Source organism: Colobus angolensis, unplaced genomic scaffold (assembly GCF_000951035.1).
Source record: "Colobus angolensis palliatus isolate OR3802 unplaced genomic scaffold, Cang.pa_1.0 Scaffold292, whole genome shotgun sequence".
NCBI lineage: Eukaryota > Metazoa > Chordata > Mammalia > Primates > Cercopithecidae > Colobus > Colobus angolensis.
The window spans coordinates 2011780-2032947 of NW_012116177.1; positions in this window are offsets into that span (position 1 = coordinate 2011780).

Genomic DNA, 21168 nt, shown 5'->3' on the forward strand with positions numbered 1-21168 from the left:
TGATTCTCCTCTTAATTTCTTCATTCATCTGATGGTCATACAGGAGCATATTTTTTAATTTCATGTATTTGTACAGTTTCCAAAGTTCCTCTCGTTGTTAATTTCTAGTTTTATTTCATTGTGGTCAGAAAACATACTTGATATGATTTTCATTTTCTAAAATTTATTGAGACTTGTTTTGTTACCTAGCATATGATCTAACCTGTATAATGATCCATCTTCTTGTGAGAAGAATGTGTATTCTGCAGCTGTTAAATAAAATGTTATGTAAATGTCTGCTAGGTCCATTTGATCTAAAGCACAATTTAAATTCTATGTTTCCTTGTTATATTTCTGTCTAGATAACCTATTCAATGCTGAGAGTGAAGAACTGCATTAAAGTATAGCTCCCTCTTTAGATCTAATAATATTTGCTTTATATATCTTAATGCTCCAATGTTGGGTGCATATATTTTTATAATTGTAATATTCTTTTGATGAATTGATCCCTTTATTATACAATTACCTTCATTGGCTCTTTTTACTGTTTTTGACTTAAAGTTTGTTTTACCTGATGTAAGGGTAGCTACTTCTGCTCATTTTTGGTTTCCATTTGCATCAAATATATTTTCTCATCACTTTACTTTTAGGCTATATGTTTCTTTCCAGGTGAAGTGAATTTCTTGTAGGTAGCATATAGTTGGGTCACATTTTTATCCATTCAGCCAGTCTATGTTTTTTAACTGAAAAATTTAATTCATTTACAAAGTTATTACTGATATGTGAGAACTTATTCCTGTCATTTTATTAATTGCTTTCTCTTTGTTTTGTATATTTTTGTGTTCCTTTCTTTCTCTCTTATTGTTCATCATTGCAGTTTGGTGGTTTTCTGTAGTGGTAACTTCAGAGTTCTTTATCCTCTTCATTTGTGTGTTTACTCTGCCAGTGAGTTTTATACATTCATGTTTTCATGATTGTAGAAAATGACCTTTCACTTCCAGGTATAGGGATCCTCTAAGCATGTCTTGTGGGACCAGTGGAGTTGTGGCAAATTTCCTCAGTTTTTGCTTGTCTGGGAAAGACTATATTTCTCCTTCTTTCATGAAGGATAATATTGCTTGGTATAGTACTCTTAGCTGACAGGTTTTTCTTTCTTTCTTGTAGCATTTTGAATATATCATCCCATTCCCTCCTGGCCAATAAGGTTCCTGCTGAGAAATTCACTGTTAGTCTGATGGCAGCTCCCTTACACATGACTAGAAGCTTTTCTCTTGCTATTTTTAGAATTCTCCCTGTTTTTGACTTTTGGCACTTTGACTGTAATGTGCTATGAAACCTTTTTAGGGTTGTATCTATTTGGGGACCTCTGAGCTTCCTATATCTGGATGTCTAATATCTTTCTGAACTTGGGAAGTTTTTAATCTGTTATTTCATGTAATGGTTTCTCTATGCCTTTGGCCTTGTCTTCCTCATCCTGAACCCAAAATTAGAGTATTTAGTTGCTTTATGATATATTATATCTTATGTAGGCTTAGTTTCATTCTTTTTTATTCCTTTTTCTTTCTTTTTTTGTCTGAGTTATTTCAAAAGGCTTGTCTTTGTGTTCTAAAATTATTTGTTCTAGCGATGCTTTCGAAGGTATTTTTTAGTTCATAGGATTCTTCAATTCTAGGATTTTTGTTTGTTTTTTAGGATATTTCTCTCAAGTGAATTTCTCATTCATATTTTGAATTGTCTCTTTCTAATTTATTTGTAATATTTGTCTGTGTACTTTTGGAACTCAGAGAGCTTCTTTGATATCACTATTCTAAATTATTTTTCTGGCATTTCATGGATTTCTTTTTAATTGGAATCTGTTGCTAGAGAATTATTGTGTTTCTTCAGACGTGTTATATTTCCAGTTTTTCATTTTTATTGTATCCTTACCTTGATACCTATACATCTGGTGTGACATTCACTTCTTCCAGTTTATTGCATTGGTTTTCATTGGGGAAGACTTTTTCCTGAAGATTCATCTATGGTATTGTTTGATTAGAGCTCTTTAGGTTTGTTTCTGGGTGTGTGCAGTAGTGTAGTCTCCCTACGATGTCTTCGGCTCTAAACAGTGTCAGTGGTGTCTGAAGTTGTTATTAGAGGATATGTGAGGCTTTCCTAGGGATGGGGATGCCAGATAGGCCAGGCCTTGAGCCCAAAGGTGGCTGCTACAGTCTAAACAAGCTTGTACTTGGGGACCCAGGAATTGCAGGTGGCAGTTGGTGTTAGTAGGTCCCGGGGATCTAATTTTTGTGGCTCCAGGTGGTTGGCTTAAGTGCCAGCAATAGTAGCAATGGGCTGGGCAGGTGGGTGGGTCCTCAGCCCCATAGGCAGCAAGTGTGCTGTGGGCTATGGCAATAGCAGTGATGGGATAATCCTTGGGATTCCAGGTAGTTCACACTGGTGTTAGTATTGGCTGTGATGAGATGGGTGGGCCAGTTCTCAGGTTTCCTGGTGGCATGTGTGGGGGTGGGTGTTGGCAGTGGTGGTGCTGGAAGACTGGGCAGGCTCATTCTCAGGCTGCTGAGGGAAATGAACAGATCCAAGATGTGGTGAATGGGACAGGGCAATTGACAGGCCCCTAAGTAGCATGCTCCAGCATTAAGGGGGGTGGTGCCAGTCTAGATGTGCCTGTCCTAAACCCCCTTCTTCACTACTACAGACTAAACATCCTATAGCAATGGAGAAGAAATAAGGGTATCTTTGTATCCCCAGTTATGAAATGAATCCTGCATATAGTCTGTGCATGGGTGCAGACTATAGTAAATAGGTGGGGAAATTCCAGGCTTCTGGCAGCATGTTCAGGTAGAGGCAGCAGTGGCAGTGGTGGGAGATGAGAGCCTGCATCCAGTCAGTACCTCCTTGAAAGCAGTGGAAATACATTATCTCATTCCCAGATACTAATACAGTATCTGGCCAATAGTATGTAAATAATAAATACTTGATGAATTAAAAATATAAACATTTGAATAAATAAATGACACTGAATATAGTCAGACAAAATAACAAGCTATTTTATAATGAATAACATTTTAGGAAGATCATGAAAAGACTCCCTGCTTGAATGTTCTCCTGGGAATCTACCATGACATGATTGTTGATAATCTGCCATTAAAGACAAATAACACTGGATAACGGGCATTACTTCTCCAGGATTCCAGTTTTTTTTTAAATGCAGATATTTCTGCAAAGAGATAAAAGATTACATCACTAATAACAACTAACATCCACACATCAAACTTACTAAGGTTTCCAGTAAATGACTATTAGAATACACAGGAAGTTCTTATGTTCCGATGTGGGAAAGAGGGAGAAAGGGAGTTCTGAGTATGGTGTTACTGCTAGAGAACACTGGCCTAAGTAATGGATCATGAGTAATTTGAGAGCTGCAAAGGGAAACTCCGCATTTGAGCAGTGATCTGTTAAAAGAAAAACAAAACAAAACAAACAAACAAACAAAAAAACAATGCAAAACGGAAAGGGGAAAACATAGGAAACACCTCTTGATCCTACATTTTTTCCTTTGGAGAAAGTTACAGAGTGAGTCATTTTGTCTCTTGGAACATTCCGGGAGATGATTCTCTGGGACAGTGGCCAATACAAGGACCATCTGCTTGGGGAGCTAGAATTTGATGCTTCTCAAACTAATAACATTCCTTTCTCCCAGAAACCCATTTCTGGGCTGACACTTACTGTTGTGACACTTCCATGTGGTTCAGCAAAATAGGTAATAAATTTTACTTGAATTTAATTGGCACTAAGCAACTAAAACAATCCTTGAGCTTTGGAAAACGTTTCTTTTCTTCCAGAAGGCCCATACCAAATAGAAATCATGTAGATGGAACACATAATTTACTTAAAACTTTGTATAGTATGGCAGAGAAAATGTGCATCAATTCACACATGATATTCTTCCTCCTAGGGCACATTGAAAACTGCATTTTCCAGTGGACTTGCATTTAGGCAGGGCCATGAACCCAAACAGAAAGCTTAACTGTGGGTCACTTGTGGGCAAAGAAAGTAAAAAACCCTTTCACCATCCCTTTGTCTACCTCTCTTGCCCTGCCTTGATCACTGGTGACATTTGATATAGATGGCGAAGGCTCCATTGTGTTGGGTACCTAGGTGACTTTGCAAAGACAAAATTCTCTGCCCTTGCTAGCCTTCCTTGAACATGTAACAAGGGTTAGAAACAACTTTTGTTGAGCAAAGTTACTGTGATTTGACATAATTTAGCCTATATGACTAATGAAGCTATTAACTCTTTTATACAAAATAATTATTATATTTTCCTATTAAAAAAACTATATTAGAATCAAATGTACAAAAGAGAAAGAAATTTTGAATTAGGGGAATTAATGGGAGTTTCGTTGATGTCCCTCACTGGTCCATTTAAAATAGTGTTTGTTTCATATTTTTAAACTTTTCAATTTTTAATCTCATGGAATGTTTTTAAAAGTTTGGCAGAGTCTCATCAAATTTGGAGTGCAAAATCACCATCATTGACAAATAGAAAGTATACTAATGAAAATACAGTAAGGTTTTTATCTTTTTATATATACATACACATACATACATATGTGTATATGTATATATGTTTATATATATGTATATGTAAACTTATGATTTAATGCAGAATATATGGAAGTGATGTATTAATTCAACTATTTTTACCTTTCCAAATTTTTATTTTGCTAAGCTATTTTACATCAGACTTCTACATAAAAGATTTATAAAATGCATCATACAAAAAAGATGAGACTTCTCAAAAAGTAGCTAATAAAAGGAATATATTTTTCCCAAAATATAATATTTTTATCCCATAAAGCAGGATTTGGCAAACTTTGCCTGAAAAGGGCAAGAGAGTAAATATTTTAGATTCTGTGGGCCATATATAGTCTCTGTCAAATATTATTTGTTTTTATATATGAAAACCCTGTAAAAATGTAGAAATAACTCCCCGTTCTTAGCTTCCACAAACAAAAAACACGGTAAGGATCAGATTTGGCCCACAGGCTACAGATTGCTTTCCCTGCCATAAAGAGTTTACTTCATTAGAAAATAAATATATACGTGTGTGTGTGTGTGTATATATATGTGTGTGTGTGTGTGTGTGTGTGTGTGTGTATTGCAAATGCAAATATGTAGAGAAATTCAGTTTTCAAACCCTTTGAGGCATTTGTCTTTTCCTTAAAATGGTGACTTCAAATAAAAAGCTGCTAAGGTGGAGTTAGGTGAGGATGATATGGGACCACTTGCCGTATGAATTTCCAGTCTGAAGCAACCTCGTTTTCTGATGTATTAAAAACATTGGTCAATGTCTGTGTGTCCACTATCCCTGTCTTTGGTGTCTAGGTAATGCAGACAGAGCACCAAATAAAGAACTGTACACCACTGGAGACTGAGGCAGACTTCCGGGATTCCTAAATACCATTCTAAATAACTTATTTATTGTATTGTCTTATGCCTTGTAACATAAAATCATTGTTTGCCTTCAAATGAACTCTGTAAGTTGTCTTCATTCCTTTTGACTGTGACTGAAGGGCTTCAAAAGACATGTATATTAGACGACACTCTTAGTATTAAGCAGAGAGAGTGACTTTGACTAATTTGAGTAAAAAGTTTTATACACCTAGCGTAACTCATAGTTTTTTTTTTTTAATTATGAGATGAATTCATTTTTATTTTATTTTATTTTTTATTTTATTTTATTTTATTTTTTTGAGATGGAGTCTCTCTCTGTCACCTGGGCTGGAGTGCAGTGGCCTGACCTCAGCTCACTGCAAGCTCCACCTCCCAGGTTCACGCCATTCTCCTGCCTCAGCCTCCCAGGTAGCTGGGACTACAGGAGCCCACCACCTCGCCCGGCTAGTTTTTTTTGTATTTTTTAGTAGAGACGGGGTTTCACCGTGTTAGCCAGGATGGTCTCGATCTCCTGACCTCGTGATCCGCCCGTCTCGGCCTCCCAAAGTGCTGGGATTACAGGCTTGAGCCACTGCGCCTGGCCGTTTTTTTTTTTAAAAAAAAAAAAAAAAAAAAAGCTAAACAAGAAGGGCAGGGATATGGATAAGTCACAGATTTCTTGGCCAGGGAGCTATTTTCAGATATTAGAATCTGGACTGCATTATACCCAGTTCTCTACTACAAATTAAAGGCCCCAGGCGATAATATGATTGATCTATATTGCATCGCATCCATAGTCATTCAGTCGAGGAGATGGGAGGGAAGTATTTTCCCTTAAGGAAAAGAAAGAATGTAAAAACAAACAATAACAAAAAAATGAAAACAGATAAGAAAAGAAAAAGTTATTCTTACAAGTTTTTAACAACTATTTCATTCTATTCAACAAAGTATGTAACTAGTTCTGCCTAATAATATATAAGAAGCTACACAGGATTATTTTTAACCCTATTTCTTCTTGGAAAATCAGAAGTATTAGCAAGTTGTCTTTGGCAAGTGGTAGAGACTACTTTTTCTTAAGTTATCAAAAATTAATCTAGAAAAGAGTAATTTTATTCACAATCTAGGCCAATAAACATGAAAACTGTTACTTGTTTTAAAAACAAGTTGGGACACCATAGTTTCTGGACCTCAAGATCATAAATAATGAGGTTCCAGATACTGAAAACTAATGTGTCAGTTTGTGCCCATTTCTTAGGCTTTTCGATGCCTTATCATAGATAATATTGAAGGGCACTGAAATCAAAGAGGCCTCTCATCTCACCCAGCTGCTGCTATTCATCCTTCAGTAGCAAACCCATTCATTCTCATACCAAGCTATCCTTTATCTGAAGGTTAACTCTTTATCTTTTATTTAGTAACTATTCAGGCTTCAATAGCTCACAATCACTTCTAAATAATGACATTCTATGATACGGGCACATATTAATTTAACAAATATTGTGTGGTTCCCTCTCTCCCTAAAGTCTCAGAAATATCTGAGTTTCTAATTCGAATATTTATTCAAACCATCTCATGACTCTATGTTCCTTATCATTTCAGACTTGAAGCTTTCAAATAGTGACCGATCATGTAGTGCTTTAGACACTCTGTTTGGAGAAATGTTTCCTTTATGAAATTAACTGAAATGTAGATGTTAGTAGATGCTTGGCTAATTCTATTTATTTATTTATTTTGAGGGGGGTCTTGCTCTGTCACCCATGCTGGAGTGGAGTGGCATGCATGGCTCACTACAGCCTTGACCTTCTGGGATCAAGTAATCCTACCTCAACCCCTCAAGTAGCTAGGACTACAGGTGTGCACCATCATGCCCTGCTAATTTTTTACTTTTTTGTAGAGATGGGGTCTCCCTATGTTGCCAGGCTGATCTCAAACTGCTGGCCTCAAGCTATCCTCCCACTTCAGTTTCCCAAAGCATTGAGATTACAAGTGTGAGCCACAACAACTGGCCTGTTTGGTGAATTCTCTGAGTAATTTTTACCCCTGTTGTGTAGTATAAATATGTCTTTGTAAAGTCAAGTGTATCCGAGAAAGACTAAACATCCTATAGCAATGGAGAAGAAATAAGGGTATCTTTGTATCCCCAATTGTGAAAGGAATCCTGCGTAGTTTCTGACCCCAGCATACCTCAAGTACCCTGTGGGAACTTCAGAAAGTCATTTGATTTAATGTAAGTATCTGGGTTATATTTTGTGTATTGTGAAACTCTTATAGCCTCTTTATGGGTGTGGAAGCAGAGCATAAAGGAACACACAGCTCTATGAATCTCTGGAGGGCTGTTCCATTGGAAGAATCCATGCCTATCAGTACTTTGCAAGGCCAGAATCTTCCTTGCAGCATTTATTCTGGAAAAAAAGAAAAGCTCTATATCATTTCTTAGGGAAGGAGATAATGAAGAAAAAAAAAACACTGGTCTAGATTCAGACTGACACATTTAAATCCTGGCCCTATATATCAGCTAAATGACCTTAAGCAAAGGATTTCATTTTTCTGAGTCATAATTTTCTTCTGTCTGCTTGGGTAATATCCTACCTAAAATGTTGTTAAAAAGATTAAATTATATAATACAGAGGGAAACTGGCACAGGTAGGCAGAGTTCATTAAATTATAGCTAGGATTTTCCCCTCAATTTCTTGAAAATTTTGAGATTAGCATCTTCTTGGAATTTATGTGAGATGAAGACTGATGAAGCAGCATGCTCTCTCATACTGTAAAATGTCACCTATGTCAAGATCACATTGCAATGTAGAAAGATAGTATTTGATAAACCTTTTGTGTTTTAATTAAAATCTATTATTAATGGTCTCTCTTTTATGTTTCATTTGGTCTTCTTAACTTGGGACTTGAAAAACATGTAACTACTTAGGGTCTCTGCAGTTAGCTTGAACCACTATCTGAAGTTCTTGAATTCTAAAATGAAATAAAACCTTAATAGGTTTTATTGGGATGAGATATTTTGCTTCTCTTCAGTATAATAAAAGATTATTTTTTCCAAAATGTTGAGGGGATTATGGGAATCACGGACTTTTACCCATGGTGTTGGCTCATGCTAAGCATGAGAAAGGTGGAGTTCTCCAAGAAACATGGTTTCTTTGCCAAGCCATCTCCGTAATTCCTCCCATGGCTACTCCTTTCTAGACTTTGATATTTCTTATGCCTTTTAGCACCTTCAAGAACCTCTGTAAATGAACCATTCTGTATTCAAAACAAGACTACTAGATTATCCAGTAGCTCCCATGCTGAAGAAAGTAATAATAATAATAATAATTGAATAGTAACATTGAATATTATAATTCTACATTATATAATTCTATATTATATATTATAGAATTATTATTCTATATTATCTATAATAGAATATTATATATAACATTATATATTATAATGTATTATAGAATAATATATAATTCTATAATTTATAGAATTATATTATAGACTATATACTATTCTATAGACTATTATGTAGAGAATATTAATGTAGAATAAGTTATTATAGAAATAGAGCATTTTAACTTCATGCTTATTATACAGCATGTTCTATACAAGCATTATGTCATAAATTTTATAACACTATTTTTGTTTTTACAGCTGAGAGAAATGAATCATTTTAAGGGCTGCCTCTATAAGGAACTCAGTTCAGCACTATGTTTAATTCTTAATTTGCACTGGACCTCTTGGTAGAATTAACAGTTCTCCCTGACCAGAACACTTGGGTAAGCCCATTACAAAACCTAGTAAGGCCTTGAAAGCCCCTTCTCTGATATGGCTGGACCCTGCTGGCACCTTTAACTGCATCCAGAATCATTATTCTTCCACCCACCTGACCACAAATAGCATTCTTGACCAAAGTATTTCCAATCTCATATCTGACAATAATAGTACAACTCAAGACACAGGTTACAGTCCCATTTTGAAAATAGAGATTTAGACATTTGACTATCCTTTCAAACGCTTTCTCTTTACCACTTCAAAGTGGCTGAAGTGGTTAGACTTGTGGTTGCCCTTGTCTAAGCTGTTGTCTAGACTCTTCTTTCCGACTGGAAAAACAAAGCAAGAGAGTGTGACACGACTGAAACCTTGACTGAGGTCTGCAGGAACTGGGGCTGATAATGGAGAGGGTAGAGCTGGCCCTGGGTTGCAATGATTTTGCAAAGAGAAATGGAAGTCTGGGTCACTTAAGGAAAAATGGGAAGAATAAAGTTTTGTTGCACATGGACCTTCAGTTAGAAGTATGCAATAATAATTGGTCAAGACTGAAAGGATGAATTGGGATTTGGATTCAGATATTTCTTGATGCCACAGGAAGTAGAAAGTGGACATTTTATATTGTACCTGCAAAGGAATGTATGGACAATATTAAATTGCTTCTACAGCAATGAAGTCACTTACATAGTTAAAAAAGTGAAGACTTTGCTGCTGCCAAATTTGCTGCAAGGATTACTTCCTGTTCTTAGAGATCAACCCAAAAGGAAGATCGAAAGCCAGGCCTGCAAAGACCAAAGACTTAAGACCATCAATATCTCCTTAACTATAGTGATCTCTTGTGTTCTCTAAGAGATTTCCTCTAATCAAAGTCTCAACTCAATTATGTAGGGGGTTTGCAACACCTTCAAGTTCTTAAATCCCAACGTGAGACACAGGGTTATTTATCAAGATCAGATATTCACTCAGGGTATCTCATTGGAGTCTACGATGAACATGTGAACTACCTCTAATGATAGTCCAGGGATACTCTTTGTGTAAAACTGTGATAAAGGTTCTTCTAACTCACAGAGAAGAATGTTTTTGATATAAGAAGTGTGTGTCAAACACTACCTGCTTGAAATAAGATATTTCCATGGAGGAAATATCATGGAATTCATATATATATATATAATTGATACCTCAAATTAGGAAACAGGAATGCTTTTACATAATTTCTAGATTGTGTTTTTTTTTAAGGAAAATTCTGTTAGTTCTAAATAAACAATGCATTTTATTATTTCCTCTTCAACATTATACAAACAAGCTTTTATTAAAGTCACAGGTGCCTTTAACTTGAAGTACCATTTTAAATCTCAGGCACATAAATGTTTGGATATTAAGAAGACACCTGTGTAAGATTCAAATCCTTCTTTCTTTAAGTTTTGCTAAATATCCTCTAAGAATGCAACATAGGCTCTAAATTACCACCCGGAGCTAATAGGAATCAAAACTTTCAGTAAAGCCTGGAAATTGAGACTATAAACAGAATAATGGTAGAGGCACCTATAGAGTCTATCAGATCCCCAAACCATCCTCAAACCATGCTGTTCTGAAAGCTCTGTAGAGCAGGTAGTTTTAAGTTTTTTAATGCCATGGAATAGAATGTAAGTTTCTCACATGCTGTGAAGTTCTTCCTTCTATCTAATATAAATCTCTCTTGCTGCAGTTTTAGCTCATTTCCTGCAGTTTGAGTCTCTGTGATCAGGAAGAACAGCTGGTCTCTGTCATCCTTACAATAACCACTCATATTCCTGAAGTTATATCAGCCTTAGGTTTCTTCTTCTCTAGGCTCAAAAGCCCAGCTCCTTTAACTTTTCCTCAGAGGTCCCATTTCTCAGCCATTTTATCATTTTGTTGATTGCTTCTGGAAGCTCTCCAAATTCTCTATCTTCTGTCAGTCGTGCTTCCCTCAAATGGGAACAGGCTGTGAGTACTGGAGACCTTGCTACTGCCAAATACATCGGAAGCTTACTTCCTTTCCTTATTGGTCAGCTACTGCTAATAGAGCTATACAGATCAAAATGACCCTCATAAAACCCTGAGCTGCCATTCTGTCCCCACTGCTACCCCCACACTCAGTCTTCACATACAAAAATGGAAATAAAATGTATTTTTACAATAGGGACAAGTCAAGTCAGAGATGTGCCACTTTCACTTCTAGCACTGGGAGTGGCAGGAGGCAGCCAAATGCCTAGGCAGAAAAGGGTAGGTCCCCAGTGAAACCCCCCCTCCAAGCCAAAGACAGGTTAAAACTTGAAAGACAAGCTACCAGTTAAATCCTTGGACCAGGTTGAGAACTCTTCCTGTTTGGCATGCTTTCCTCTGATTATTCCCACCCTTCACTTATTTTACATATACTAACCCTTTCCTAATTGGTTTTCCACACTGTCGTGCCCACCTTGAGTGGTCTCTTTGCTTTACCCTTTTTTGCACACTCACAAACCAGTCAGCACACACACAGCATTCTGAGTCCATAAAAGGTCCCAGACCCAGCCACACGAAGGAACTTTCCTGACTGTGGGAGTGGGGGACTACCCCTTGCATCCTCTCTCCACTGAGAGCTGTTTCGTTGCTCAATAAAATTCTTCTCTGCCCTCCTCACCCTCAATGACCTCATTCTTGGGCGTGGTACAAGAGCTTGGAAACCCCCAAATGCAGGTACAAGCTATGGCCGAGCGAGGATGGGACAGGGCGTTGCCAGCCGGGGGTCCCTGTCTTGCAAAGTGACTGAGAAGAAAAATCCTACATCAGCATCTATCCTTTCTCATGCTCCCCCTTGCTCTCTCTTACCTTGTCAAGCTATCTGTCTTGCCAGCCTTTGAACATTTACATATTTGCATCTATAGCCTCTGGAACATCTCCCTGCCTCAAGACATTGCCCAGAGGTTCTGAGAGCTCTCGCACTCTCTCTCCTCATCTACTGTCTTCTTTCAAACTCCTACCATACTAGTTAGGTCTATTTTCAGCATAAGTAAAATAACTTCAGCTCAAATTGAAAATAAACTCTTACTGAAAATGAGAGATGCCTAATTGTTCAGTTCTACAGGTTTGTGAATGTTTTATATATAAATGATATCATAGAATAAGCACTTTTCTGCAACTTCTTATTTCCAATCATAGTATGCTTATGATTCTTATCTTATGTTGATGCAGGTACCTTACATTCATCTACTTTTCCTTTCTGTTTTGGGCTGCAGTGTATAAGTTATCACTATTGTTGAATTTACCTGTCAATAGACAATTAGATTATTTCCAGATTTTTCTGTTATTTTAAGCAAGGCTATTATAAAAATTTTTGTACGTTTCCAACTATATATGTGCAAGGTGTTTTCTAGGATATATCCCTAAGAATGGAATTGCTGAGTCATTTAAAGTATGTACATTTTCAGCCTTAATAAATGTTACATAGTTTTCCGAAGTGATTGCAAAATTTTATATTTCTACCACCTGTGTGTATAATATAGATATTCTAGATATTAATGTTTTATCTGATGATATGTACCTTGCAAAGATTTTCATGTGACTTAGCTTTTTACTTTGTTTTCTTTGTTTAACAGAAGTTCTTAATGTGCTGAATTTCTTTCCACTTATTTCACTTACAATTTTTAAGCCTTATAGAAGAAATCATATTCTAATTCAATGTTATAAAGATATTCAGCTACATCTTCTTTCACATTTAGATTTTTAATTTATCAAGCATTGATTTGTTTATGGTGTGAGCTAGGAACCCAGTTTGTTTTCTTTTACATGTAGATAAGCAGTTTTCACTATACTATTTATTAACCTGTTTGTCTTCAATGTCAGTTCTGTCATATATCAAGATTCTATATGTGAGCCTCATTTTGGATCTCTATTCTGTTCCACTGATAGTTCTCGTATCCAAATACCACTGCCTCACTTTCCTAATTACTTTAGCAAGTCTTCATCACTTTATTCTTCTTTCAAAATATCTTGACATTTCTTGGCTCTTTGCTATTCCACAGAAATTTTATTTCAAATTTGTCAAACTGTCTCTCTCTCCCTCCAATTATCCTGCTGGTATTTTAAGTGGAAATATACTGCATCTATACATCAATATATTTTTAAGATGTTGAATTATTCAATCCATGAATGTGGTCTATCTCTCCATTTACTGATCTACTTTCATGTCTTCTTCTACATTTTTATAATGGGCTTCATAATGGTTATTGTTGTTGAGTGATAGGAGTTCTTTATATAGTCTGACTGTTAACCTCTCATCAGATATATGATTGGCAAATATTTGATCCCATTCTGTGGGTTGTCTTTTCACTCCCTTGATGGTGTCCTTTCATTTACGAAAGTTTTAAATTTTGATGAAGTCCAAGTTATCTACTTTTTTTCTTTTGGTGTCATACCCAAGAAATCATTGACAAATTAAATGTCATGAAGATCTTCCCCTAAGTTTTCTGTTAAGAGTTTTATAGTTTTAGCACTTACATTTAGGTCTTTGGTCCATTTGAATGAATTTTCATAAAAGGTTCAGGGTAAGGGTCTAACTTTATTCTTTTCATGTAGATATCCAGTTTTTCCAGCATTATTTGTTGATAAAACTGACCTTTTCCCATTGTACCAATCTTTTAAAAATTTTTATCATCCTACTAGGTCTGTGCCAGTAACACTAGTGGTTTTTGTTTCCATTTCTTTAATCATGTTGAACATTTTTAAATGTTTCTATTGACCATTTCTATATCTTCCTTTGTAAATTTGTTCAAATCTTTTGTCTATTATTTTAGTGGGTTCATTTATATTTTAGTATTGGATTGTAAGATTTGTATATGTTTTCTGGACGGAAGTCCTTTTGAAATATAACATTATTTCGTCAACATATAGTGAACATTTCTTCACAATCTGAGACTTGTTTATTTATCATTTTCTTAATGGTATCTTTTAATTGGCATCTTAAACTGGGATTGCATTCATTTAATCTATTTTTCTTTCATAAATAAGGATTTTGGATCCAGTTCTTAAATTTTTTTCTACACCACATGGTCATGAAGATTTTCTCTTGCTTTCTACAAGAAACTGTAGAGTTTTATACTTTATATTTAGGTCTATGATTTGTCTTGAATTAATTTTTATATATGATCTGAGATATGATTGAAGGCTCATTTTTCCCCCACATAGTCAGTTTTTCCAGAACCATATATTGAAAAGATTTGTCTTTCTCCATTGAATTGTTCCAATTCCTTCATTAAAATTTTTGACTATAAAAGTGTAGTCTTTGTCTGGACTCTATATTCTTTCTCACAGTTAAAAAAAGTCTTTATAGCTATCTTGATAGAAATCACTGTCTTGATTACTGGAGTTTCATTACAGTAAGTCTTGAAATTGAGTATTAATAGTTTACGTGTTTAAACCCAGCTCTTCGTTTTCAAAATTGTTTGGCTATTCTAGGTTCCTTGAAAGTCCATACAGATTTTGCAATCATCATGTCAATTTCTACCAAAAACATTTCTAGATTTCGACTGATATTGATTGCATTGAACTGATAGATCGACTTGAAGAAAATTTATTTCTTGAGAACATTATCTTGCAAACTGTAATCATGATATATCTCTATTCATTTAAAAATTTCATTGTTCTTAACAATGCTTTGTTAATTTAGTGTACAAGTCTTACATACATTTGTTAAATTTATATGTAAGTATATCATGTTTTGAATGCTATTATGAATGGTATTTTTTAAACATTATTATTTAATTGTTAATTGTAGGTATTTGAAAATACAACTGATTTTTGCAAATTGGCCTGTATACAGAGCAAGTATTAGTGAATAAGTAGGTATGCATAGAAAGAGCCCCAGAAATTTTCATCAGAGTCTCATTGCTTCTATTGCCAAACATTAAGCTGTGGATGCTTAGGGTAAAACTCTACAAGGCCAGTCGATGATTTACTATGCAGTAGTACGCTGAATTACTCTACAAATCATGGGTTTGGAGGTTTTGGTTATCTGCAAGTAACAGAATTGCCTGTGAAAAGTACTTTGATATACAGAGACAACAGAATTCAGACATTCAACAATTTAATGTTAACAATGCCCAGCATCTAATAAAAAAAAAAATTGGAAAAATAGGAAGCTGAAAAATGTTACCTATAAACAGAAGGGAAAAAATGAAAATATAAAAAGAGACAAAAATTATAAATATAATGGAATTAGCACAAAAAGACTCACAAAGTTGTAAAAGGAATGTAAATGAGAATAGAAAATGAAGATATTTTTAAAAGCACACAACCAAACGAAATCCTGAAATGAAGATAAGATCAAATTGAACACAAAGCAATAGAAATGTCCATATCAGATATTGAACTTGTTACTAGAGAATTTCCATTTGGTTTGTTTCCATTGCGTCCATTTTTTCATTGAGATTCCCTACTTGTACCTTCATTATATTCATGTTTTCTTTGAAACTTTACTATATTAATCCTAGTTCTTTTAAGTATCTGATGACTATTTTCAGTATCTCTATCATTCTGATGTGGTTCTGTGAGTTATGAGTCACATTTTCCTATTTCTTCCCAGTTCTAGTAATTTTTACTAGATGCTGGATTTTATGAATGTTACAATGTTGAATATCTGGATTTTGATATCTTCCTTAATAATGTTGAACCTTGTTCTAGTAGGATGTTAGTTTACTTCTACATGGCTCAATCCTTTCAAAATTTGTTAGGGTAAGTCTAGAGTAGCCTTTTCTCTAGTTCTGGTATAGTCCCAGTAATACAGGGTGACCCTTTCTACCCAATGCTCCAAGTGTTCAATAATGTCACTGCACTTTGACTATGTTGCTCAGTTCACTTGTTGTGATTCTTTTCCTGGCACTTGTTCTTTGATTATGTGGCTGTTCTTTGCCTCATATTATAGAGTCTTGCCCTGCATATCTTTATACTATTAGGTCAAAGAATTAATAAATCCTTATATAGGCTTTTGGGGTTCCTTATCTTCCTTATCTGAATAGTTTTTTCCCTTGGTATTCTGCCCCGTAATTCTAGCTTCTCAGAAAACTTGTATCTGTCTACTCAACTCAGTGAAACTGCCATGCTCTATTTGAGCTTTTCATTCCTGCACGGCAGGCAGAAATGGGTACAGTCATGGTACTCACCTTGCTTATTCACCTTCCCTCATAGATTACAATCTTGCACTTCCTTGTTTCCAATATCTAAAAATGGTTATTTCATATAATTTGCCACGTTTTACAGGTGTTTTCAATGGGGAGACTAGTCTGTTACCAATTATATGGCTAGGTGCAGCAGTGTCTCCAGGTAATTTTGAGGTTCAACTAACTTTTGTTCTGCACCTGGGTTCCCTTTTATTTGCTATCTGCTAAATTTGAAAAGCGCTTTGTCCTGACTCAGTAGTTTTCCCTCCAGTTCTAGAGATAATTCCTCCCACTGGAGTGAGGCATGTTGTTGAGAAAACAGATTACAGAAAAGACAAAGTGTTTTGTTTTTTTTTTTAATTTGGTGAAGGTACAATTATTGAAAATATTCTGCAACTTTATTTGCTACTGTTTGTCCACAGTTTTAAAAATGGAACTAAGTAAATCAGTAGCCACCTATCCATGGTTCTCATTTGTCCACACCATTTCCAAAGTAGAAGGAGAAAGACTGCAATCCAGTTAAGAAGCCACACTGGGAGTTGGAAAGAGACAAGCCTATACACACTTCTTTTAGTCCTGCCTTTATATCCTTGAATTACAATTCAATTGCCAACTGAAATTGTTCAATGACTATGTCTTCCATGACATTCCCATAATTATAGTGCTTGTCCCTTGAAATTAAAATTTGTCAGTTACTGTAATAATTCTTTAGCTTGTCCTGAAGGAAAGTTTTATGTTTTGCAAAAACCCTTCTTCATTTTAAGCAATATTGGCTAGAATTTTTTGAAGTTTATTAGATCTTTTGTGCATTTCAAATCTGACTTCTATACTATGGTAGTCATGATAGCTGTCCACCAAGTATTTCCAACTCCTACCTTCTAGGATTGTGGTAAATTGTACTTCTTTAAACTGTTTCTTTGGAATTTAGGCTTCTTCATGTGATTTGCTGTGACAAATGAATTGAAAAAGGAAGGGAGTGGCACATTTCCAAGCAGAAGCTTTCAGAGCCAGTAAATGGTTCAACATGTCCTTTTCCTTTTCATGGATTGTGTTGAAGCATATATTGAGATGAAACTTAGATCTGCATCAGGCATTGAGCAGAGATCCTAGCATGCTGCTGCCACCACCACCAGCTGCACACACAAGGCTGTATTCCGTTTATGGTGTGATTGAAAAATAAACCATTTCATGATACGTTACTGAAAATGCAGGATTGTTGGTATTACAGCATAATCTAGCCCTTCTTGGCTAACATGTCAACCTCATTTGTCTTCTCAGTGATCTCTTTCACTGGTTCTAATATAATATGTAGCAAATTTTGAAAGTTTTCTTATGCTATCTTTGCTGAAAGTAGAATGTATGTGTGCATACGTGTGTATCATTACATTATATTCATATATTATTATATGTTATTACACACACACATATACACACAAATGACAATCTCAACACAAGCCATGGAAAAGGAGAAATATAGTACTTTCTAAAAAAGTCCATAGAAATCATTAATGTTGAGAAGTGATGATTATCTACTTGGACATCCCAGATGACAAGATTTGCATTTTAAAGTATTAAACCTTCTATCAGAATGATCCTAGGCATCCCAAAGGCTAATCATCAGAAGGCCATATTCACAGGGCCTTATGGCTGTCATTAGGATAAGATACTGTAGGTCACTGAAGGAAAAAAAAATTAACTCGCAAACTGAGACAATATAAATTTGACTCAAATGGGGAACAAAGACTTCATACCCAGAAGAAAGACCCTACAGGAAAAGTAATTTAGGGTTGAGTGCTAATGCTTACTCATTTTTGATGTGGCTCATGCTTTTTTTAAAGTACAATACATCAAATAGGTATTTCATCACAAAATTGAAAGAAGTTCTTAAAAGCTTGTATTTCAGTAGCGTGAGATTACTTGAGAGAAAAATTTAAAAAGCATTTTTTGGCAATCAGGATGAAAAGAAGCCAAACTTCGATAGCAAATAGAATATTATTAATATTAATAGCATGGGCTATTTCAGACTTGCCTACTTTCAAATTAGGCACTTCCACTTCATAGGTTTGTGATTCTGGATAAACTGCTTACTTTCTCTGAGATTCAGTTTCCTTGTCTCTAAAATGCAGATATTACCAGTGTGTACCCAACACTGCTATTGCATAGATTCAATAAAATAATACATCTGAAGTATTTAGATTGATGACTAGTATCGTGTTATATTATTTTATTTCAATAAAAATTAGCTATCAGTATTACTGTTTTGAGTATAGGTCTTTCATTTATTTGTGAACAACTTTCACAATTCTAAAAATTCTCTTACTGCTTTCCCAAACCTTCAACTTGGTCAGTCCATTTCACTGTACCCTCATGCCTTTGTACTTCTATTCACAGATTCTTGAGATATTATTAAATCATATGTATTATCTACTCTAACAACCTCGTTATGTAAATAAGAAAAATAGAGCCCACTCAAAATACTTCTATCTACTTCTACTTGCTTTACAAATTATTAATGTATCTTAATACTTTTATTTGTCACGCATGTAATTTGCCCAGTAAATAATTTATTTTACGAATACTTGAATGGATCATATATATTAATATTAATATTTTATGAAAATAAATAAGATAACTTTAACCTAGGAAATCCAGGAATCATTATTTGCTTGATGTGTAATTTTGATAATCTAAGTTTTCCATAAGCATGTATCTTTGGGCATATGTTTGGGTAGGTTTTGCTGTGGGTCTTCTTTCTTTTTCACTTATTGTTTCTAGATTTCCCACATCTAGACTAAAAGGAGGATATAGTAGTTCATAAAGTGCTTTTTGAGCTTAACAATTTGTCTGTAAAAAAGAGCTCAGAAATTCTTTTTTAAAACATACTACTTTCAAAAAACACTACACAGCCCATACATTTTCAAAGGAAAGGAAGATAAAGGAGAGAGAACTGAATTGGATTCTGACCATTACACTCCCCTGAAAATTAGATTTTAGTCTTAAGACTACTACAAATAAAGGAAGAACCAAATTCACTAACATTCACCTATTGTGCATCAATTAATGGGAACCTAATCACTTTTCTCTAATCTAAACCACACAAATTCTGTTGTGCCTTATTGTTTTCAGCATCTCCAAATATTAGATATGATATTCAAATTCCAAATAAAGTAGTAAGATCTAAATAATTATTCAATTCAACAGACATTTATAAAAGTCACCTATGTGCCAGGCTCTGTACTAAGTGCTGGAGATACAGGTGAATTGTACATGTATCTGCTCTTGAGGAATTTCTAATGCAGGGGTTGGAGTTTGACAGCTATGTAAAAAAATACTTTGGTCTGCTAATGCAATAACTGGTCTAATAAAGGCATGTGCTGAGAACTTGAGTAGCACCAAGGACTATGGATGGCACAACCTGAGGACCAGCAATGCCTTTTGGAGAAAATGTGACTTGATCTCTATTCTCAGGATCACTGCATGTTAGCTAGGTACAGAAGGAGGAAAGCATGTCAGGCAACTTTCCATGTGAGTCATTTCACTTGGTGAGTGGGGAGTGTAAGAGAGCAAGATGCACAGAACTGTGGACACTGTATTGCATTTCATAGATAATGGGAGGCATGGAGGTATTTCAAGATGGGTAAAAAGCATTGGGACATGTTTGTAAGATACCATGAGTATGTTCACCTGCCCTTTGGAGCACATGTAAAAATTGCAGTTCTCAGGTCCCTGGTTGTGGGTGGTGCCATGTGATTAGCTCTGGCCAATAGGCTGTGGATAAGGAGGACATAGAGCATTTCTGGGTCAAAACATGGAAGAGCCTGTCTGTGACCTGCCATTGTTCAGTTCCTTGCCATGGTGTTTGTGGAAGCACATGTACAGTGGACTTCCTATAAGAACAAAGATGGATATGATGCTGAATCTTCACAAAGAGGGCTAATGCGGAAGACTTTTGGAGAATGAGAAATAAACTTTTGTTGTGTGAAGCCACTGAGATTTGGGTATCACTTGCTAGTAGTGAGTAACCTAGTCTATGCTGACTAAAAGATATTGGTAAGGGTTTATTAGTGTTTGTGTATGTGATATAGTAGGAAGCAGAAGAAAACTAGTTTTTGTTTTGATGATTGGTTAGATGGTTTACTGTCTACTTAATGAGAGAAGATTCAAGTGAAGAAGCTAGCTAAATTAGTTTAGAAAGATTTACAAGTGGCAATGTGATGATGTGCAGACTCTAAAGCAGCTGTGTGTCATGCCAGTAGGTAAGTCTAGCCAACACTTAGGTATAGGAGCCAGAAGCACAGCGGATTCTTGGGGCTAGAAAAATACAGACTTGAATGTTCTCATTAGGTATACTAGTTAAAATTACAAGAACAAACAGGTTCATCCAAAGAAGTTGTGAAGCAATTATCTACTGAATTTAGGCTAAGCAAATAACCAAAACCTCAAAACTCAGCTTCATCATCTGAATTATGCCATCTGGCTAACTACACTTTTAATAAAAATCAACTTTCAGTGGGAGTTTCCATCTTCATAACTAGCAGTAAATCATTTTTCCTTAGCTTAAAATGAAGACTAAAACAGAAAGAGAATGGGTCTTTCTATATTTGTCCAGTACAAGCATGATTTTGGTTTTCTACCTCTTCATAGATTTGGGGTATTTTCTTTGCATATCCAGTAGATACTTCACACTCGTTTGTGACTCTTTCATATGATTCTATTTCTTTATGAGTCTGGAATCCTGACTTCATTAAAGGTCAGTACCACCTATTCAGTAAAGAAATGTTCACTCTGGAGTGGGCAGAAATTTTGGAAGCAGTATCCTTTTTACAAGTCGTCATCA